Source organism: Oncorhynchus mykiss, chromosome 17, assembly GCF_057628025.1.
Source record: "Oncorhynchus mykiss isolate SJ-2025 chromosome 17, ASM5762802v1, whole genome shotgun sequence".
Taxonomy (NCBI): domain Eukaryota; kingdom Metazoa; phylum Chordata; class Actinopteri; order Salmoniformes; family Salmonidae; genus Oncorhynchus; species Oncorhynchus mykiss.
Window position 1 is genome coordinate 28,780,575 of NC_143038.1, and position 21,415 is coordinate 28,801,989.

Consider the following 21,415-nt stretch of genomic DNA (forward strand, 5'->3'; position numbering starts at 1 on the left):
CCAATAATTGCCTAGATCAGGGCAGGACAAAAAAAACATATGCAGAAGTGTGCCCACACCCGATTTACATCTTGGGCAAAATGTTGAATATTTCAAATGTATCTTTATACAGTCTCTCAGGTGTAGTAGACCCTATGTAAAAGATTCAATTGCATCAACTTGTGCCTTGTGTTAAATGAAAGTTGCTGGGCATCTAAAAATCGTTTTCTCCATTTTTCGTCCTCAAAAATGAGACCAAGATCATCATGCCACTGCATGCAAGCCTTCAGGGCTTCATCATTCCCTAACAGAGCTTGAAGACTAGAGGACTAGAGGACTAGACTAGAGGACTAGACTAGAGGACTAAGAAATTAAACCTTTTTTACCCTTTCCTCTACAGTCACAATGTATCAGTTGTAGATTTTACTCATGGGCTGAGTCCTACCTCCCTGTTGAGTGGCAATATAATGCCTAACCTGTAGGTACTTGAAGAAATCAGTTTGAGATAACTGAAAATGAGATGCCAGTTGTTCAAAGGACAGCGGTTCACCTTCTCTATACAGATGACCAAATGTTTTTAATTCCTTTGTTGAACCAAGAAAATGTAATACCATCTCTCAGGGCTTTGGGTAAGATGAGGTTAGTTCATATATAGAGCTATGCCCTTCTGTTTGTTTACAGACTTCAATCAATATGTTTTGGAGTGTTTTCAAATAAAATGTTGTTTATCAGACCTAGCAAAGCTTTAGGTGGGCTAATATAAGGTATAGATGCCAATGAAACAGGGGAAAGACTATTCCTCTATCTGTCTCCAAGAGGGTGAACATGTTGTATCTTGCCATAGCCACAGCCTTTAACTGAGATTCCCAGTAATACAACTGGAAGTCAGGTAGAGTAAGACCTCCTTCCGAGTATGGTTTGCATAAAGCTGTGTGTTTCAGAGACTATTAAGTTGTTTGTAGAAAACTTTGGGAATAGGAAAGGCCAAGGTTTGAAAAAGGTACAGAAATTGTGGTACTATATTAATCTTTACAGAATTGACCCGCCCAATAAGAGAAATGGGTAAATCTTGTCATCTATCCAATTCTTCCCCAACCTTTTTGAGAAGTGGAGTTGATTTGTCTTAATATTTTCAGAAGGAATTTGCAATCCCAGATATGTCATTTTCGGATGTCTCCAAGGAAACGGCTGGTCTAGAATTGGGTTCTGCCCTGTTAAAAGGCATGATTATACTCTTTCATATGTTTATTTTATATCCTGAAAAGGTCCCGTACTCTTTCAGGAGGTCAACTAATGCTCAGAGTGAAATTTCTGGTTTAGTGAGGTAAAGCAAAATGTCATCGGCGTAGAGCCAGACCAGATGTTTGCGCCCACCTATACGAGCACCATGGATGAATGGATGAGCTCTAAAATCTTCCGCCAATGGCTCGATAGCCAAAGAAAAAAAGAGAGGACTAGCGGGACAACCCTGTCTTGTGCCACGTGATAGAGAGAACTGGGAGGAAACGTTTCCATTAGTCAGGATCTGAGCTACCGGACATTTGTACAGTAATCTAATCAGACCTACATACTTAGGTCCAATATTCATCATCTGTAAAACTTCAAACAGGCAGTTCCATTCTATGCGGTCAAAAGCTTTTTCCGCATCAAATGAGGCCGCCACCACACATTCTTGGTCATTCTCTACATAATGCATACGATTAAATAATATTCTGATATTATCAGGAGATGAGTGGTTTCTTACAAAGCCTGTTTGGTCCATACCAACCAAATCAGGATGAAACTTGTCTAGTCAAAGAGCTATGAGTTTCGCAAGAATCTTATATGTTCAATAAAGATATTGGTCTATTCAACCCACAAAGCAGAGGATCTTTCCCAGGTTTTTAACAAACAACTGTGACCAGTGCTTGTTCAAGTGTGCCTGGGAGTTTTTCTGTGTCTATGGCATGAATAGACATATTGCAAAGAGCCTCAATTAGTTTGGGTAAAAATGATCTATAGAATGCAATAGGGAATCCATCTAACCCTGGTGATTTTCCCCCAACAGTGTTGAAAATTGAATCTCTAACTTCCTCAGATGTAATCTCTTTCTCCAAGTACTGTCTATCGTCATCAGTTAAAGCTTGTAAATTGAGTTTGTTCAAAAACTCATGCATTGTGGCAGGGGCATCCCCTTCAGACTTGTACAATGTTTCATGAAACTCCCTAAAGACTAGATTAATTTCCTCAAGGCCCTGAACAACTGTGTTATTGGGCAGCTTTAATAGAACGAATAGACTTCTTAGCTTCATCTCGCCTTATCTTCCAAGCAAGCAACTTTCCTGCTGTATCTCCATGTTCATAGTAGTTTTGTTTTGTCCTCCTAAGTGCATGTTATATTCCAATTGTTTTGAGTCAAATTTTTGGTAGAGTTGAGTTGTCAAATGTTTTACTATGTTAATTTTCCAGATCTCAAATGTCTTTCTCCAACAAATCTACTTGAGCCTTACACCTACTTTACATCTTACACCTACTTTAGGGGGGGTGGGGGGGGGGGGGGGGGCAGAGTTGTTATTGGTGCTAAAAAAAGATGTTGATATGAGTGTTCAGAGATGTTACAAATGTGAGATTATTTAGTATGTGCCAAACCTCCACCTTCTTGAGGGTGTTTCAAAAAAAAATCACCTTTATTTAACCAGGTAGTCTAGTTGAGAACAAGTTCTCATTTGCAACTGCGACCTGGCCAAGATAAAGCATAGCAGAGTTACACATGGAATAAACAAAACGTACACTCAATAATAAAGTAGAACAAAAGAAAACAAACGTCTATATACAGTGAGTGCAAATGAGGTAAGTTAAGGCAATAAATAGGCCATTGTGGCGAAATAATTACAATAAAGCAATTAAACACTGGAATGGTAGATGTGCAGAAGATGAATGTGCAAGTAGAGGTACTGGGGTGCAAAGGAGCAAGATAAATAAATAAATACAGTATGGGGATGAGGTAGGTAGGTAGATGGGCTGTTTACAGATGGGCTACGTACAGGTGCAGTGATCTGTGAGCTGCTCTGACAGCTGGTGCTTAAAGCTAGTGAGGGAGATGTGAGTCTCCAGCTTCAGAGATTTTTGCAGTTCGTTCCAGTCATTGGCATCATAGAACTGGAAGGAAAGACGACCAAAGGAGGAATTGGCTTTGGGGGTGACCAGTGAGATATACCTGCTGGAGCGCGTGCTACGAGTGGGTGCTGCTATGGTGACCAGTGACCTGAGATAAGGCGGAGCTTTACCTAGCAGAGACTTGTAGATAACCTATAGCCAGTGGGTTTGGCGACGAGTATGAAGTGAGGCCAACCAACGAGAGCGTACAGGTCACAACAAGAGCATACAGGTGGCAGTGGTGGGTAGCATATGGGGCTTTGGTGACAAAACGGATGGCACTGTGATAGACTGCATCCAGTTTGTTGAGTAGAGTGTTGGATGCTATTTTATAGATGACATCACCGAAGTCGAGGGTCGGTAGGATGGTCAGTTTTACGAGGGTATGTTTGGCAGCATGAGTGAAGGATGCTTTGTTGCGATATAGGAAGCCGATTCTAGATTTAATTATGGATTGGAGATGCTTAATGTGACTCTGGAAGGAGAGTTTACAGTCTAACCAGGTATTTGTATTCTACGTCAGAGCCGTCCAGAGTAGTGATGCTGGACGGGCGAGCAGGTGCAGGCAGTGATCGATTGAATAGCATGCATTTAGTTTTACTTGCGTTTAAGAGCAGTTGGAGGCCACGGGAGTAGAGTTGTATGGCATTGAAGCTCGTCCGGAGGTTAGTTAACTGACTGGTAATGAAGCCGGCAGGGCAGAATTATCTGATATTAGTTTTGGTAAGTACTTACACCCCGTAGTTAAACTTCCCTTGTCTGGAGGAATAAGAAATAAGTAAATTCTTGTAAGGGCGTTCGTCTGTAGGAGGAAGAGAAGCGGACCAAAGCGCAGCGTGGTGGTTATTCATGTTTTAATAAATCACTACACATGAACAAACTAACAAAACAAGAAATGTGAAAACGCAAAACAGTCCTATCCTGTGACACCAAACACAGTGACAGGAACAATCACCCACAAACACAGTGAAACCCAGGCTACCTAAGTATGATTCTCAATCAGAGACAACTAATGACACCTGCCTCTGATTGAGAACCATACTAGGCCGAAAACATAGAAATGCCCAAAAACATAGAAAAACAAACATAGACTGCCCACCCAACTCACGCCCTGACCATACTAAATAAATACAAAACAACAGAAATAGAGGTCAGAACGTGACAGTACCCCCCCCCAAAGGTGCGGACTCCGGCCGCAAAACCTTGACCTATAGGGGAGGGTCTGGGTGGGCGTCTGTCCGCGGTGGCGGCTCTGGCTCGGGACGCGGACCCCACTTCACCATTGTCTTAGTCCGCCTTATTGTCCGCCTCCCTGGCTTACTCACCATGGCCACCCCTCTCAATGACCCCACTGGACAGAGGGGCTGCTCGGGACAGAGGGGCAGCTCGGGACAGAGGTGAAGCAGCTGCTCGGGACAGAGGGACAACTGCTCGGGACAGAGGGGCAGCAGCTCGGGACAGAGGGGCGATAGCAGCTCGGGACAGAGGGGCGATAGCAGCTCGGGACAGAGGGGCGATAGCAGCTCGGGACAGAGGGGCGATAGCAGCTCGGGACAGAGGGGCGGCAGCTGCTCGGGACAGAGGGACAGCTGCTCGGGACAGAGGGACAGCTGCTCGGGACAGAGGGACAGCTGCTCGGGACAGAGGGACAGCTGCTCGGGACAGAGGGACAGCTGCTCTGGACAGAGGGGCGGCAGCAGCTCGGGACAGAGGGGCGACAGCTGCTCTGGACAGAGGGGCAGCTGCTCGGGCGGCCCCTGGCTGACTGACGGCACTGGCGGCCCCTGGCTTACTGGCGGCCCCTGGCTGACTGGCGGCACTGGCGGCCCCTGGCTGACTGGCGGCACTGGCGGCCCCTGGCTGACTGGCGGCACTGGCGGCCCCTGGCTGACTGGCGGCACTGGCGGCCCCTGGCTTACTGGCGGCCCCTGGCTTACTGGCGGCACTGGCGGCCCCTGGCTGACTGGCGGCACTGGCGGCCCCTGGCTGACTGGCGGCACTGGCGGCCCCTGGCTGACTGGCGGCACTGGCGGCCCCTGGCTGACTGGCGGCACTGGCGGCCCCTGGCTGACTGGCGGCACTGGCTGCCCCTGGCTGACGGGCGGCACTGGCGGCTCCTGGCTGACTGGCGGCACTGGCGGCGCTGGGCAGACGGACGGCGCTGGCGGCGCTGGGCAGACAGACGGCGCTGGCGCCGCTGGGCAGACGGGAGGCTCAGCTGGTGCTGGGCAGACGGGAAGCTCAGCTGGCGCTGGGCAGACGGGAAGCTCCGGCAATGCTGGAGAAGAGGAAGGCCCTGGTAGCGCCGGAGAGGCGGGAGACTCCGGCAGCGGCGCCGGACAGGCGGGAGGCTCCGGCAGAGGCGCCGGACAGGCGGGAGGCTCCGGCAGAGGCGCCGGACAGGCGGGAGGCTCCGGACAGGCGGGAGGCTCCGGCAGAGGCGCCGGACAGGCGGGAGGCTCCGGCAGAGGCGCCGGACAGGCGGGAGGCTCCGGCAGAGGCGCCGGACAGGCGGGAGGCTCCGGCAGAGGCGCCGGACAGGCGGGAGGCTCCGGCAGCGCTGGACAGGAGGAAGCCCCTGTAAGGATGGGCCGGAGAGACAGCCTGGTACGGGGGGCTGCCACCGGAGGGCTGGTGCGTGGAGGTGGTGACGGATAGACCGGACCGTGAAGGCGTACTGGAGATCTTGAGAGCAGGGCTGGCACCAACCGCCCTGGCTGGATCTTCACCCTAGCCCGGCAGATGTGGGGAGCTGGGATGTAGCGCACCGGGCTAAGCACGCGTACTGGGGACACCGTGCGCACAACTGCATAACACGGTGCCTGACCAGCACCACGCCCGCCACAGTTAGCACTGCTAGGAGCACTGTAGTGCTGAGATGGCACAGGACGTGCAAGGCTAGGGAGATGCACAGGAGGCCTGGTGCGTGAGGCTGGCACAGTCTTCACCAGACCCCTCGCTCGTACCTCAGGATGAGTATGGAGAGCTGACCCCGGTGCCATTAAATCCCTGACACGCTCCGTCGGGCGAATGTCGTGCCTCATGCACCAAACCAGCAAGTCCCTCATATCACTCTCCTCCAATTTCCGCATTAACTCCTTCACAGTCTCTGCTTCGCTCACCTCCAACACCAGCTCTGGTTCTGAGCTCCTCCTTGGCTCCTCACGATAAACGGGGGGAGTTGGCTCAGGTCTGACTCCTGACTCTGCCACACTCCCCCTGTGCCCCCCCCCAAGAAATTGGGGGTGACTCTCGAGCTTCCGTCTGCGCCGCCGTGCTTGCTTCGCCAACCTCTCTGCTTTTGCTGCCTCCAGCTCGGCCTTGGGGCGGCAATATTCTCCTGGCTTAGCCCAGGGTCCTCTCCCGTCGAGGATTTCCTCCCATGTCCAGAATTCCTTACTACGTATCTCCTGCTGCCGCTGTTGCTTCTCCTGCTGCTCCTGCCTGTTGACACGCTGCTTGGTCCTGTTGTGGTGGGTGATTCTGTAAGGGCGTTCGTCTGTAGGAGGAAGAGAAGCGGACCAAAGCGCAGCGTGGTGGTTATTCATGTTTTAATAAATCACTACACATGAACAAACTAACAAAAACAAGAAATGTGAAAACGCAAAACAGTCCTATCCTGTGACACCAAACACAGTGACAGGAACAATCACCCACAAACACAGTGAAACCCAGGCTACCTAAGTATGATTCTCAATCAGAGACAACTAATGACACCTGCCTCTGATTGAGAACCATACTAGGCCGAAAACATAGAAATGCCCCAAAACATAGAAAAACAAACATAGACTGCCCACCCAACTCACGCCCTGACCATACTAAATAAATACAAAACAACAGAAATAGAGGTCAGAACGTGACAATTCTAGAGTAACTGTTATGGACTGAGGAGTAAAATTAGTATTCTTTAACTTTTTGGTTGTGAAATCTCCATATGTCTTCAAGTCCAAAATCTTTTAACATTTTAGCTACTTGTGTGAGGTTGATACTATTAGAGGAAGATATATCATTGGAAGAGTCCAGTACCAAGTTAAAACCCCCTGCCATTATTATCTCTGATGAGGGGCACGTTAACTTCAGTAAGATGTGTTGGTCAAATGTAGGATCATGGATAGGCCCCATACACATTCACAATGGTAATGGGCTCAATGTTAATGAAACCTTGAATGATCACAAACCTTCCCCCCCTTGTCTTTAATCTGAGATTGTATCTGAAAGGGGCAATGCTTATTATTGAGAATGGCCACCCCTCTTGCCCGAGAGGTGATAGATGAACAGTACACTTCACCCACCCACTCTCTCTTCAGTTTATCAGGCTCAGAGTCAGTCGGGTGTGTCTCCTGAAAAAGAGCTATATCAACCTTATGCTGCTTTAGATGAATCAGAATGCACTTGCACTTGACTGGGAATTTAGTACCCCTAATGTTAAGTGTCATAAATGTATAGTTATTACAGTTAAAAAAAACATACCATTAGATGCCAGTCTTTAAGCTACATGTACTTGTTATGCATAGCATCACCCAAATTAGGTTAATTCTAAATGATACGTATAGTACATAAAAGTGCATTGACTGTTCCCTATAACATGAAAATGTTGTCAGTCGAGTCACAAAATAAAATGTGAATCAAAGCGACAAACATTGGAAACAAAAATGGAAACAAAAATGGAAACAAAAATGGAAACAAAAATGGAAACAAAACAGCGACAAACATTGGAAACAAAAATGACCGGACTATTTATCCCCACATGAGCATGTCTCCATCAAAACCCCCCAAAAACACAGAGGATGCGTTCATGGTCACCAGCCGCGCCTACCCGCATACTCAAATGTCAACCAAACGACATTCCCCAAGGCGCTCTGAAACGTGTGCCATGCAAGTAACAAAAGTGATGACCACAAACGCACCCAAGCGGCACAGGAAAAAAGATATCAAGCTGCGATGAATAAATGGAAACCTTTTCCAGACAATAACTATCATCCCTCAAATTTGAAATAGGGACAATAAGTTAAACAATCAGCATCGTCCTGAGTTCACCCTCAAATGTGCACTCACCATTCTTGATTTCGATCCACAAAGTCGCTGGCTAGCGCAGACCTTGTGAAGTATGGATGAAAGACCCGGAAAGGTCATGATTCTGGCATCTCCGTACTTGAACTCTCCCTTTGCTCGGGCAGCAGATAGGATGCGGACAGTGTCCTGGGACCGTAGCAATTTAATGACAATTGCCCTGGGTGCAACCTGGCCAGGCAGCCGCCTCCGTGGTGTGTGATTGGCCCTCTCAATTTCCAGTGGGTGCGCGGAAGGGGTAGATCCAGGATTTTGGGAATCCATTCCTGTACAAAGGCGCTCAAATTCGAGAGCCTTTGGAAATGTTTATAAGATTCTAATTGCTCCTCGAGTTTATAAATGGCATCTTCCAACATCTTGTACTTTTGATCCACATCCTCGTGGACGTCCAGGATGGCAGCATGGTGGTCAGCATGGTATTTTTCTAACTTTGTGTAACTCGTCCCTTTGTGACTTTCTGGTCTTCGTGGAGTTTATCGACCAGAACATACATTTTGATGAGGCGTTGAGAAAGTGTCTCTTCAATGTTTTTTATACCCTTGTCCATCTCCATTCTGAACCATGCTGGTGCTTCTTCCGAGCTAGAATCCACTGAGGCTGATGAAGGGCGGACAGAGGGGGAACCTTTCCATGCCTTTCCATGACTTTTGTTTTGGTGATAAAAGAGACGTATTAACTTCCAACTCACTATTAACAAACAGGACAACCCTGTCAAAATGCCTTAAAAAATGTCAAAAGTTTGAGGACGATATGCAGACGCGTCTTGTTAGAGCTTTGCTATTGCCGGAAGTCCAAGTATTCACTCTTTTGAGAGTTATCCTCACATCAGCCTCAGAGTGCGAAAGCACCTGGTCGCCCGGAGCAGCAAGATTCTTCCTGGATTGCTCAGTATTGTCTGCCTCGAAGCGAACATAGAATGTGTCTGGGAGGGAGGCTTTGGTGGGCAATGCACAGCTGGATTTGCCAATAGGTTAACCAGATCATTACTGAAAAGCCTGATCTGTCCTAGTTAACAGAGAAATATTAAATTAATATGGACATGGCATGGCCTAACTGACTCTGTATAACCCACGTTCAACTTTAGTTTAATTTAAGTGTTTATCAAAGTTAGCTGGCTAGCTTATTGATCCTGCTTTCTGAAATGCAATGTTACTATGGTAACAACGTACAGTGGCAGTGTAAAGACACAAATGGGCCATTCTCTGTAATCACAAACACAAACCGAAATTTTTCACTGATTCGATTTCAGCTTGAGTGAAAGTTAATGATAGGAAAATGGGGAGGATGTGGGTGATATGGAAAAAACAATTGAGGCAGGAGGAGATTCAGAGCTTTAAGTAGTGGTTGGACCTGGAATTGCTGAAATTATTGGTTTATAAATAAATCTTTGCTTCAAACTGAGAGTAAAAATACTTTCAGAGAGGCAACTGAGGAAATGTAGGAAGTTAATGTAGGAATATGAATACTACTGTAGATGATCCTCAGTGGTGCTCTGGTTATGGATTACGAAGGATAAAGCTTGACTTGGTCGCACACACATGCACCCACACAAGCACATTAATACATCTCTGCATGCACACACTTCAGAAGCAGTGCACACCAAGGACATGTAGGCTACAACACCATGGAAGTAAACACTTGACCGCCTTAATTTTTCCTTTTCTTTAATGAATCAACATTATGCTTTCATTTCACCTATCAAAACAACTCTAGCCCCACCAGACAGAACTCAAGGACAGAACGAACCAGACAAAACAAGTCAACAACAACTGCCGTGTTAAGGCTAGGTGACACTAGACTATGCTTGGTTAATTAACACCAGGTACCGTGCTAATGCTAACATTAGCAATGTTATTGTGGATTCATGTGTTTGTTTGAAGGTGGCACATGACCTTAGACTTCCTCTGTCAGTCGACTGAAACAGCCACTGTTCCCTTGGAGGGATAATAGGAGAAGTGGCAAAGGTTGAGAACTCGCGTGACCTGGGCCTGTGGTCTGGCTCTCTGCGCTACGGCGCTAGCCACCATGGATTAGCTAGCCGTCCAACTGTAACTCCATCCTTTGGGAAAACACACTGACCAAAGGGGACGCGTGTTTGTGGGTTCTGACATTTTGTTTTCTTGGCGAAGCAAAATGATTCTTGGTTAGGCTTCCCCCCTGGTTTCAAATCCTCTCCAAACAAACAAGTTCCATGAGCAGAATGTTGACTAGAATCTTGTCCATTTGCTCTGTGTACAGTATTGTCATAATTACAGGGTCAAGAAGGTGAGCTACAAAAATACATTTAAGCTCTAATTGCATGAACAGAACAAGTAATGTAAAACTATAGCCTACAACATATGCAAATCATAATAAGGAGTGACCTTATGAAAAATATGTTTATTATGGTATACTGTTATTAATCTAAAGGAATACTCGTGAAGAAGCGTGGGAGGTTTACAAAGGGGAAAATCCTGCTCCTATTATCGTTTACAGTGCCTTCGTAAAGTATTCAGACCCCTTTACCTTATCACATTTTGTTACGTTACAGCTTTATCCTAAAATTGATTAAATAAATAAAACATCCTCAGCAATCTACACAGAATACCCCATAATGACAAAGCAAAAACAGGTTTTTAGAACTGTTTGCAAACGTATAAAAAAATTAAAAACAGAAATACTTTATTTACAAAACTATTCAGATCTTTTGCTATAAGGCTCTAAATTGAGCTCAGGTACATCCTGTTTACATTGATCATAATTGAGATGTTTCTACAACTTGATTGGAGTCCACCTGTGGTAAATTCAATTGATTGGAAATTGTTTATAAAGGCACACACCTGTCTATGTAAGGTCCCACAGTTGACAGTGCATGTCAGAGCAAAAACGAAGCCATGAGGTCAAAGGAATTTTCCGTAGAGCTCCGAGACAGGATTGTGTCGAGGCACAGATCTGGGGAAGTGTACCCAAAAATATCTGCACCGTTGAAGGTCCCCAAGAACACCTTGGCCTCCATTATTCTTAAATGGAAGACGTTTGGAGCCACCAAGTCTCTTCATAGAGCTGGCCGCCCAGCCAAACAGAACAATCGGAGGAGAATGGTCTTGGGAGGTGACCAAGAAACCGATTGTCACTCTGACAGAGCTCTAGAGTTCCTCTGTGGAGATTGGAGAACCTTCCAGAATGACAACCATCTCTGCAGCACTCCGCCAATCAGGCCTTTATTGTAGAGTGGCCAGACGGAAGCCACTGCTCAGTAAAAGGCACATGACAGCCCGCTTGGAGTTTGCCAAAAGGCACCTAAAGACTCTCAGACCATGAGAAACAAGATTCTCAGGTCTGATGAAACCAAGATTGAACTCTTTGGCCCGAATGCGAAGCATCACTTCTGGAGGAAACCTGGCACCATCCCTACAGTGAAGCATGGTTGTGGCATCATGCTATGCAAATGTTTTTCAGCGGCAGGGACTGGGAGACTAGTCAAGATCGAGGGCAAGATGAACAGAGCAAAGTATAGAGAGATCCTTGATGAAAACCTGCTCCAGAGCACTCAGGACCTAAGACTGGGGCAAAGGTTCACCTTCCAACATAACAACAACCCTAAGCACACAGCCAAGATAATGTAGGAGTGGCTTCGGGACAAGTCTCTGAATGTCCTTGAGTGGCCCAGCCAGAGCCCGGACTTGAACCCAATTGAACATCTCTGGAGAGACCTGAAAATAGGTGTGCAGCAACGCTCCCCATTCAACCTGACAGCGCTTGAGAGGATCTGCAGAGAAGAATGGGAGAAACTTCCCAAAGACAGGTGTACCAAGCTTGAAGCGTCATACCCAAGATGACTCAAGGTTATAATCGCTGCTTCAACAAACTACCGAATAAAGGGTTTGAATACTTATGTAAATGTTATATTTTTTAAATTTTATTTTGAATAAATTAGCAAAATGTCTAATATCCTATTTTTGCTTTGTCGTTATGGGGTATTGTGTGTAGACTGATGAGGGGGAAAAAAACAATATAATCCATTTTAGAATAAGGCTGTAACCTACCAAAATGTGGGAAAAGGCAAAAGGGTCTGAATACTTTCCGAAGGCACTGTAAGTGTGCGAAGATTGGTGGGGACATGGTTCATGTGGCCAGTTGAGTTACAGCAGCTGTGTTCTGAATACCCATCACCACATTTACCAAGTGTACTGTTAGTGTGCTAACATTGTGAAATGAACTACACCATTCTTCGCCTGCTTATGACAGGCTTCCTTCAACTCCTCAAAAGCTTGACTGGAGACTATGATTAGTTGATGAGGAGAATAAGTTGTGCTACTGCCTGGCCGGAACAAAACCCGGACCAATGTTTTGCAAGGTTTTGCCAAACCCTGCCCTAAATCATGGACAAAATAAACAAAGTCAAATTGCCTCACTAAAGTTCGGGTTACAAAGGGAAAAATCTATCAAGGCCTAATGTAAAAATAATTATGTTGCTTTACAGATATATTTAGATGTACAAAGGGGTTCACTACTGGATGTGTTTTGTCCATTGTGTGTCCCAACTGTTAGCAATTTGTTGCGTGCATATGTGTCTGTTACCATGAGCAAGAGAAGGCGTCTGCAACTGATACAACCTCTTTGCAAATGCACTGGTTGTACCCCCGACACAATGTAACGCATTCACTGCGATCTGGAAACCCTGAGGGCTATGGTTAAGTTATTACAAATGGCTAAATTATTCATTTTCCAATAGAGAGAGAAAAGAAGGCGAAAAATACGTCAATGCTGACAGGAAGCAGGTTAAGGAGTCCTTGAGGAGTACAGTGGGATCTGCATCATCTGGAAACATGAGGCACGCGTAGGCCGATACAAGACCCTAAAGATCAGTAGGATGAGGAGGATGAGGAGAGGATACAGTTGAGATATATCCATGTTGGATGATAACTGTAAATGATACATGGCATGAAACTGGAAATTTACTATATTCTATTCCTGAAAAAAACACAACTCTGTGATCCGCATCATCTGGAAATATGAGGCACGCGTGGTGGTAACAACACCGTGAAGATCAGTGGGAGGAGGAGGATTAGGAGGAGATGATGGCGACTTCATCTGGAGAACTAGTTTAGATTCACGGTAGATGAAAACTCTATGAAAACATGACTTTGTGTTATCATGATTCAGTAAAAGGTCCACTACTCAAGTAAAAGATGTACACTGTGAATAAACATACACACATGCGCGCCCACACACACACACACACACACACACACACACACACACACACACTTACACACACACACACGCACACACACACACACACACACACACACTTTCAGGAATTTTCTGAGTGTTTTTTAGCTTTCAATCAGCCGCCCGGCCCGGCGAGCCAACCTTTCCAGCGACGACGGGACAGACAGGAAGTGAGTGTTTCCTGAAAGGTCAGGGGCCGTCCAGCCAGACCAAACAAAAAGCTAATTGCGTTATTTGTCGGACTGCTTTCTATGTTAGCACTTTTTTTTCCTTTGTTTATAATTCCCAGTCTATTACCTGAAGACTATGTCTGTAATAGGAGTTTGGAGGAGGTAGGCTAGTGGCAAGGCCCCATAAATGAGATAACCTTACCCTAGATATAACGAAACACAACCTGACAAAAATGGATACAGTAAAACTTAGTTTTTTTTTATGTTGTGGCTATTGTGGCTATTGTAATCGGCTCTAAGGGAAACAATTGGTGTCAGACATAGAAATTACATTTTTGGGCATCCAAGATTCCTTAAATGATTTTGTATCATTAGGCTCTAGTCTTGCAATTACGTAATTTGCCTCAAATCCAATATGGTGGCCAAAATCTAATAGAAGTTAAAACACCAGTAAATATTAATTTTGTAAATGAGAGTCATGCCTATAAAGACCCTTTGGCCAACATAATTTACATTCAAACACCTTCGACTGCATATAAGTAGCCCTTATTCATTTTGTATTATGTTATTCTTTCTTTAAGATGGTTTCATAAGGCTTTTGGTATATCTAGGACTATGAGTGGCACTGCCATGCCTCTGTTGTGTTTGAATAATTGAAGCAAACTAGTTGTTCAATGTGTGTTCATGTTTTAATCTTATTCACACACTTACAGCATTTTAACAATGGGCAATTCCACAAAATATAATAACAAACACACAGTAGTGTAACCAAGTTACAGGAAAGCAACCGTAGCATGCTGACCACACATTTCCCATCTCCTCATTGGTTTTTAGGAGCATATACCCACGTGCCAGCTCCTCATTGGTTTTTAGGAGCAAATACCTACGTGGGTGATTGAAAGATGAACTGAGGTCCACACTCCAGTCCAGTCGGTAGTGGTAATGCACATTAAAGTTGGTTGCCAACCTCCATATAAAGTCTGAAGAAGAAGAAGCCTGAAGCAGGAGAGATTACTAGAAACAAACGTTTTCCATGTTATCTGTGGATTAATTGTTGGAGTAGAGGACCTTGTGCATTTCAGGTAAAATAACAATGTTTATATCCCAGGCCAAATTTGATAGCAAAAGCAAGCTAGATAGTTAAATAGCCATAAATGTTTAATGTGTTTCGACCTGTCCCCAAATTAATATAGTTGGTTCAGAGTTTGTTTTGATATTTCAACATGCGTGTTCTGATCACATCTGGTGAGGGTTGACAAAATCAACATGCGCACGATGGCGCACGTGGATGCACGCACACGTGTGGTCTGGTAAGCATGTAATACAACAGTCAGCTACTTTAGTACAGCCCTTTTATCCCACTAAAACTAAGTGTGCAAGGTTGATTCAAAGTCTCGAGGTGTCCAGGACATGAGTGAGTCCTAAAGGGTGAGGAGACAAAGTAGCCAGTGGTGGTTGTAGTTATGGGGTCTGACCAGCTTGCACAGCTGGTTGTGAAGGAAAGTTTGTGAATAGGCTGTCACAAAAAGACTTGCCTTTCGATCTTTCTAATGCCTAATTGGCCCGATTTTTTTAATGTTGAATGTGGCAAAAGGTCTTGAAGGTCACATCCAACATATTTCTTTATATTCCTTTGGAAATCAGGTAGGATGATACTTTGGCCTATATTAACTGTGGGTGGTTGGCATTGATTACGGACTACTGGGGCATGTCCAGCAGGAGATGTGGAGAGTGACAGAACCTCTGAGGGTGACCTCAGGTTACTTAGAGTGTAGCTAGGTCATAGACCAGTGTTGTAGTACTCCAGTCCGGTCTCAAGATCACATATTGAGTGTCTCGTCTTATATTGGTGTCGGATACATTTGTACTCGGTCTTGACTCGGTCTCGGACAGTAAGGACTCGCAAATTCTTCCTGAGACCAGCAGACCAGCGGAGTAAAAAACTCATAATTATCAGCTTCCATTCAGTCAGCGGAATAAACCGCTTCACCAGGCCAAATATGTCAATGTCAATCCGATCAAATTAGCAAGGGCAATGATCACAAGTCAGTCATAATGTGGCTAATAGGCTAGCATATATATTTATATAGCAAGCTAAAAACACAGAGCCTGATGTTAGCTAGATAGCTAGCTAGCTGCTAGGAGGATGTCATGTCATGCCATCCACTCATATCGTTTTTCGGTGGCTAAACACAGCTAGAGATGTAGGTATCATTTGATTAGCTAGCAAGAACTTGAATGACTGTTATCCAGTTAGCATATCACTTGGGTTCGCAAATTCGCTCTGGCTATCTACTCCGATTTCAGGGCACCCTCGCCTGAGTGTGCCAGAGCGCAGAACCACTGATGAATTTACGAATGCTCAACACCCGCTGAATATGACCGGTGTCTGTAAATGTGGGGGGGAAAAGTAATAGAAAGTCAAGAACGCTCTAGATAACATGTAAACAGCCTAACCAGCTCATATGTGTCTGGAAGTAGCTAGCCAGCAAGCTAGCTAACTTTAGCCAGTTAGCTTGGGTGCTTGGTTGGGACAAGCATGCATTAGCAGGCAAGCTGCAGAAGAATGGGGAGGCTAAAATTCCCTATCATTTATCAGTGCAATTTTGACGGCCAACTAGCTGAAAAAGTATGAGAAGGTTTATCTAATGTTCCTTCGTTAGATTTTTAGCTCATCTTGCTCTGGTTAGCATTAGTTGTTGTTGATGTGCATTACTGAGAGAGAGACTACATTTTCATGGTTGTTTGATCAATGGAACTGTAAAGTTCCCAAATGTAATTACATATTTTTAGAAATCTATTCAGGTGTATTTTGTGGCTTTTGGCAAATGCGTTCTAATGATCTAAAGTCACACTGTTGCAACTGCCTGTAAATACACAGTACGATTCAAAGAAAATGATAGCAGGCTCGTGTGGCAAATGGCTTGTTTGTATACAGGCTTATGATGGCTCTGATTGGCTATAGCGCACCGGGCTGTGTAGAGTCCGGTCCTGAACAAGACAGATGTTTTTTTTCTTCTGTTTTATTTACTGCAGTGACTATTAATTGTCCAAACACATGGCTGCTTTCCCACTCTACTGTATATTGTTATAGAATTTTCACAAAGGCCTTAAGTATACTAAATTCCAAAGCATTCTAAGAATTTATGAAAACGTGGAAAGGACTTTATCTACATCGTTGCTTGTCAGAAAATGTTGCTAAAATTGTGACGATCCTCCCACTCTGTCTGCTGAATTCTTTCTCTTTGCTCTTGTTTTCCTTAACAGGATGTCGGTGAGCAGAGCTGGGAGGGTCGCCAGCGACATGGGACACACCTGGGCCTGGGTGTGTCCCGGGATAAATACACCTCTTCCCCATTCATCGAGGAGACTCTCTCCATGCAGACACAATGATAGATTTTGGTTGTGGCATTTTTGTGGCCGCTTTGTTTGTTTGCTTTGGCACCTTTCAACACCACTCATTATCACATCTATGCACGCATCCACTCACTTACACTGCTGATTACTGACTACACACACCATTGTTGATTGTATTAGGTTACTTCAGTTAAGAAAATATATTTTTGTTATTCCTTACCTCCACGTTGTCTCCCTTTTTGTTACGGACTTCGAGCCGTAACAAAAAAAGTTACACTTTAAAGGCAACAATGTTTTTTTCAATGATAAAAAACACAGTTCCACTCACCAGATGATAATCATTTGAAACGTGTCATCTTGTTGAAAGTTATACTTGATAAGGGAGAAGCTAACAAATTAGCAATAACATCCTCTTTGATAACACCTGCTGCAGCCGCTGAAAACTAGCCAACAACAAAAACTAGCTAGCCACCTAGACCGTGGGAAAACTACTGCTTGTTATTGCGCAGTGACCTGTTGGCCTTCGAGAAGGCAGAAGTTCCCATACATTTTTGTAAAAATGGTCCCATCCATTAATTCAAAATGTGATTGGTAGATTCCACTGTTACTCCAAAATGTTGCCTTAATACAGTTGAATGGCAGATGGCTTTATCTAGCTTCTGATGGCCTAGCCAATGGCTGACTTGGCTAGCTAGGTTTATCTCCCCAGAGACCAGCAAAGAAAAATCCTGTTTGGATATGTTTTTCTCTTCAGTGTTAACTCTTACCTTTCCAACAAAACTGAAGAGCCAAGAAACACGAGCAATGGACATTAGGCTCGTGGAAATCTGTCCTTCGGTCTGATGAGTCCATATTTTTGGTTCCAACCGCCGTGTCTTTGTGAGATGCAGAGTAGGTGAACAGAGGATCTCCGTATGTGTGGTTCCCACCGTGAAGTATTTGTCTCCTTCATTTGTTTTTCAACAGGACAATGACCCAACACACCTCCTGGCTGTGTAAGGGCTATTTGACCAAGAAGGAGCGGGATGAAGTGCTGCATCAGATGACCTGGCCTCAGCAATTACCCGACCTCAACCCAATCGAGATGGTTTGGGATGAGTTGGACTGCAGAGTGAAGGAAAAGCCTTCAACAAGTGCTCAGAATATGTGGGAACTCCTTCAAAACTGTTGGAAAATCATTCCTCATGAAGCTGGTTGAGAGAATGCCAGGAGTGTGCAAATCAGTCATTAATGCAAAGGGTGGCTACTTTGAAGGATCTAAAATCTAAAATGTTGATTTGTTTAACATATTTTTGGTTACTACATGATTCCATATGTGTTATTTAATAGTTTTGATGTCAACTACTTTTCTACAATGTAGAAAACAGTACAAATGAAGAAAAACCCTTGAATGAGTCGATGTGTCCGAATATTTGACTGGTACTGTACATATACATGTGACTACACCACTATTTAATCTTAATGTGGCAGCCATATTTGATTTTGGACGCAATATTGGATTTGGATTTAAATCTAGCGGGGCCCCTAATTGCAAGAGTAGGTGCTAAACATATCAAATCCACAGTGTAACCTTTGACTGGAAGAAAAATCACAGTTTTTAGTGTCTGAGACCACTTTTGTATTTACCTAGGCAAGTCAGTTAAGAACACATTATTATATACAATGACGGCCAAACCCTAACACGGACGACACTGGGCCAATTGTGCACCACCCAATGGGACTCCCAATCACTGCTGGTTGTGATACTGCCTGGAATTGAACCAGGGTCTGTAGTGACGCCTCTAACACTGAGATGCAATGCCTTAGACCGTTGTGCCACTCTGAAGCCTACTTACTTAAGAGCTGATGTACAATAGCCACAACATTTTTTTTAAACATGTGTAACTGTATGCATTTTTGTCAGGCAGGACCATACAGCACTGAATGAGAGCAAATTTTACTTGGAAGTTGCCTATTGAACAGCTACCAAACAGTGAAATTTGCATTCATCATAAATATTCATAGTGGATACTTCCGATTGTATCAAAATCAAATCCAATTGTATTTGTTATATGCACCAAAGGTGTAGACCTTACAGTGAAAGTGTTTACTTGCAAAGCCCTTAACCAACAATGTAGTTTTAAGAAAAATACCTAAAAAATAAGAAATAAAGTAACAAATAATTAAAGAGCAGCAGTAAAATAACAATAGCAAGACTATATACAGGGGGGTACCGGTACAGAGCCAATGTGCGGGGGCACCGGCCAGTCGAGGCAATTGAGGTAATATATACATGTAGGTAGAGTTATTAAAGTGACTTATGCATAGATAATAACAGAGAGTAGCAGCAGCGCAAAAGATAGGGGGGGAGGGGGGGGGGGGGCAATGCAAGTAGTCTGGGTAACCAAATGACTAGATGTTCAGCAGTCTTATGGCTTGGGGGGTAGAAGCTGTTCAAATGGCTCCCGGACTTAGACTTGGAGCTCCGGTACCACTTGCCGTGCGGTAGCAGAGAAAACAGTCTATGACTAGGGTGGCTGGAGTCTTTGACATGCTCTCGATTGTGCAGCTGTAGAACCTTTTGAGGATCTGAGGACCCATGCCAAATCTTTTCAGTCTCCTGAGGGGGAATAGGTTTTGTCATGCCCTCTTCACGACTGTCTTGGTGTGCTTGGACCATGTTAGTTTGTTGGTCATGTGAACACCAAGGAACTTGAAGCTCTTAACCTGCTCCCCTACAGCCCCGTCGATGAGAAAGGGGGTGTGCTCGGTCCTCCTTTTCCTGTAGTTCACAATCATCTCCTTAGTCATGATCACGTTGAGGGAGAGGTTGTTGTCCTGGCACCACACAGCCAGGTCTCTGACCTTCTCTCTATAAGCTGTCTCATCATTGTTGGTGATCAGGCCTACCTCTGTTGTGTCATCAGCGAACTTAATGAAGGTGTTGGTGTCGTGCCTGGCCTGGCCATGCAGTCAAGAGTGAACAGGGAGTACAGGAGGAGACTGATTACGTATTCCTGAGGGGCCCCCGTGTTGAGGATCAGCATTGCGGATGTGTTGTTACCTACCCTTACCACTTGGGGGCTGCCCGTCAGGAAGTCCAGGATCCAGTTGCAGAGGGAGTTGTTCAGTCCCAGGGTCTTTAGCATAGTGATGAGCTTTGAGGGCTCTATGGTGTTGAACGCTGAGTTGTAGTCAATGACTAGCATTCTCACATAGGTGTTATTTTTGTCCAGGTGTGAAAGGGCGTGTGGAGTGCAATAGAGATTGCATCATCTGTGGATCTGTTGGGAATGCAAATTGGAGTGGGTCTAGAGTTTCTGGGGTAATGGTGTTGATGTGAGCCATGACCAGCCTTTCAAAGCACTTCATGGCTACAGACCTGAATGCTATGGGTCAGTAGTCATTTAGGCAGGTTAGCTTAGTGTTCTTGGGCACAGGGACTATGGTGGTCTGCTTGAATGTTGGTCTGCTTACATGTTGGTATTACAGACTCAGACAGGGAGAGGTTAAAAATGTCAGTGAATACACTTGCCAGTTGGTCAGCACATGCTCGGAGTACACGTCCTGGTAATCCGTCTGGCCCTGCGGCCTTGTGAATGTTGACCTGTCTTACTCACATTGTCTGCAAAGAACGTGATCACACAGTCGTCCCCGAGGTGGCATACAAGTACATATTTCCAAGATGCATTAAGATATCCTAATGATGTTTGTTTGTTTATGTACAGTAGGGCAGACAACTGACTACTTGTATTCCACATTTTTCAATATCAGAGCTTGCAGTTTTGGGTTACATGAGCTTAGGTGCATTCTTCTGCACTGTTTGAGTTAATGGTGTGTGTCACACTATCTATCAATTTACTTTGGCTGTAAAACATTTTTATACAAGCATCAATTTCATATATGGGAAACCTTAGAGATACGGAAAAACATGGCTGTGCTTTGTCATATCTCAGGTAGGGATATAACAACGGGGCAGCAGGTATACTTCTAGATCCTAAAAGGGTTATTCGGCTGAACCCTTTGAAGAACCCTTTTAGGTTCCAGGTCGAACCCTTTCCCTTTTGGTTCCAAGTAGAACTATTTTGGGTTCCATGTTGAACCCTTTCCACAGAGGGTTCTACAGGAATCCAAAAAGGGTTATCCTATGGGGACGGCCAAAGAAACCTTTTGGAACCTTTTTTTTCTAAGAGTGTAGCCAAGCGGTTAAGAGGGTTGAGCCAGTAATCGAAAGGTTGCTGGTTTGAATCCCCGAGCCGACTAGGCGAAAAATCTCCCGATGTGCCCTTGAGCAAGGCACTTAACCCTAATTGGTCATATACAGTAAGTTGCTCTGGATAAGAGTGTCCGCTAAAGGACAAACATTTTGAAATGGGTATCTCAGAAACTAAAGCCCTTTTTAAAGATTGGCCATTAGCCTAAGGGTGGGGGAGAAGGAGTGAGAAGAGGGAAGGGAGGAAGGAAAGCCGAAGGAAGGCATTGACTGAGAATTTGCGACCAGTGGTTGTCGT

At 44.9% G+C, this 21,415-nt stretch overlaps 1 long non-coding RNA gene across 1 annotated transcript in view; it reads left to right on the forward strand.

The window, feature by feature from the left end:
- The window catches only part of LOC149975892 (uncharacterized), a 144,153-nt gene extending 126,210 nt beyond the window's left edge, over window positions 1-17,943 (forward strand). The window contains exon 3 of the long non-coding RNA XR_016487863.1: window positions 17,892-17,943. This is a non-coding gene — a long non-coding RNA (uncharacterized LOC149975892). The remainder of the gene's footprint in view (window positions 1-17,891) is intronic.
- Window positions 17,944-21,415: the final 3,472 nt, after the last annotated feature.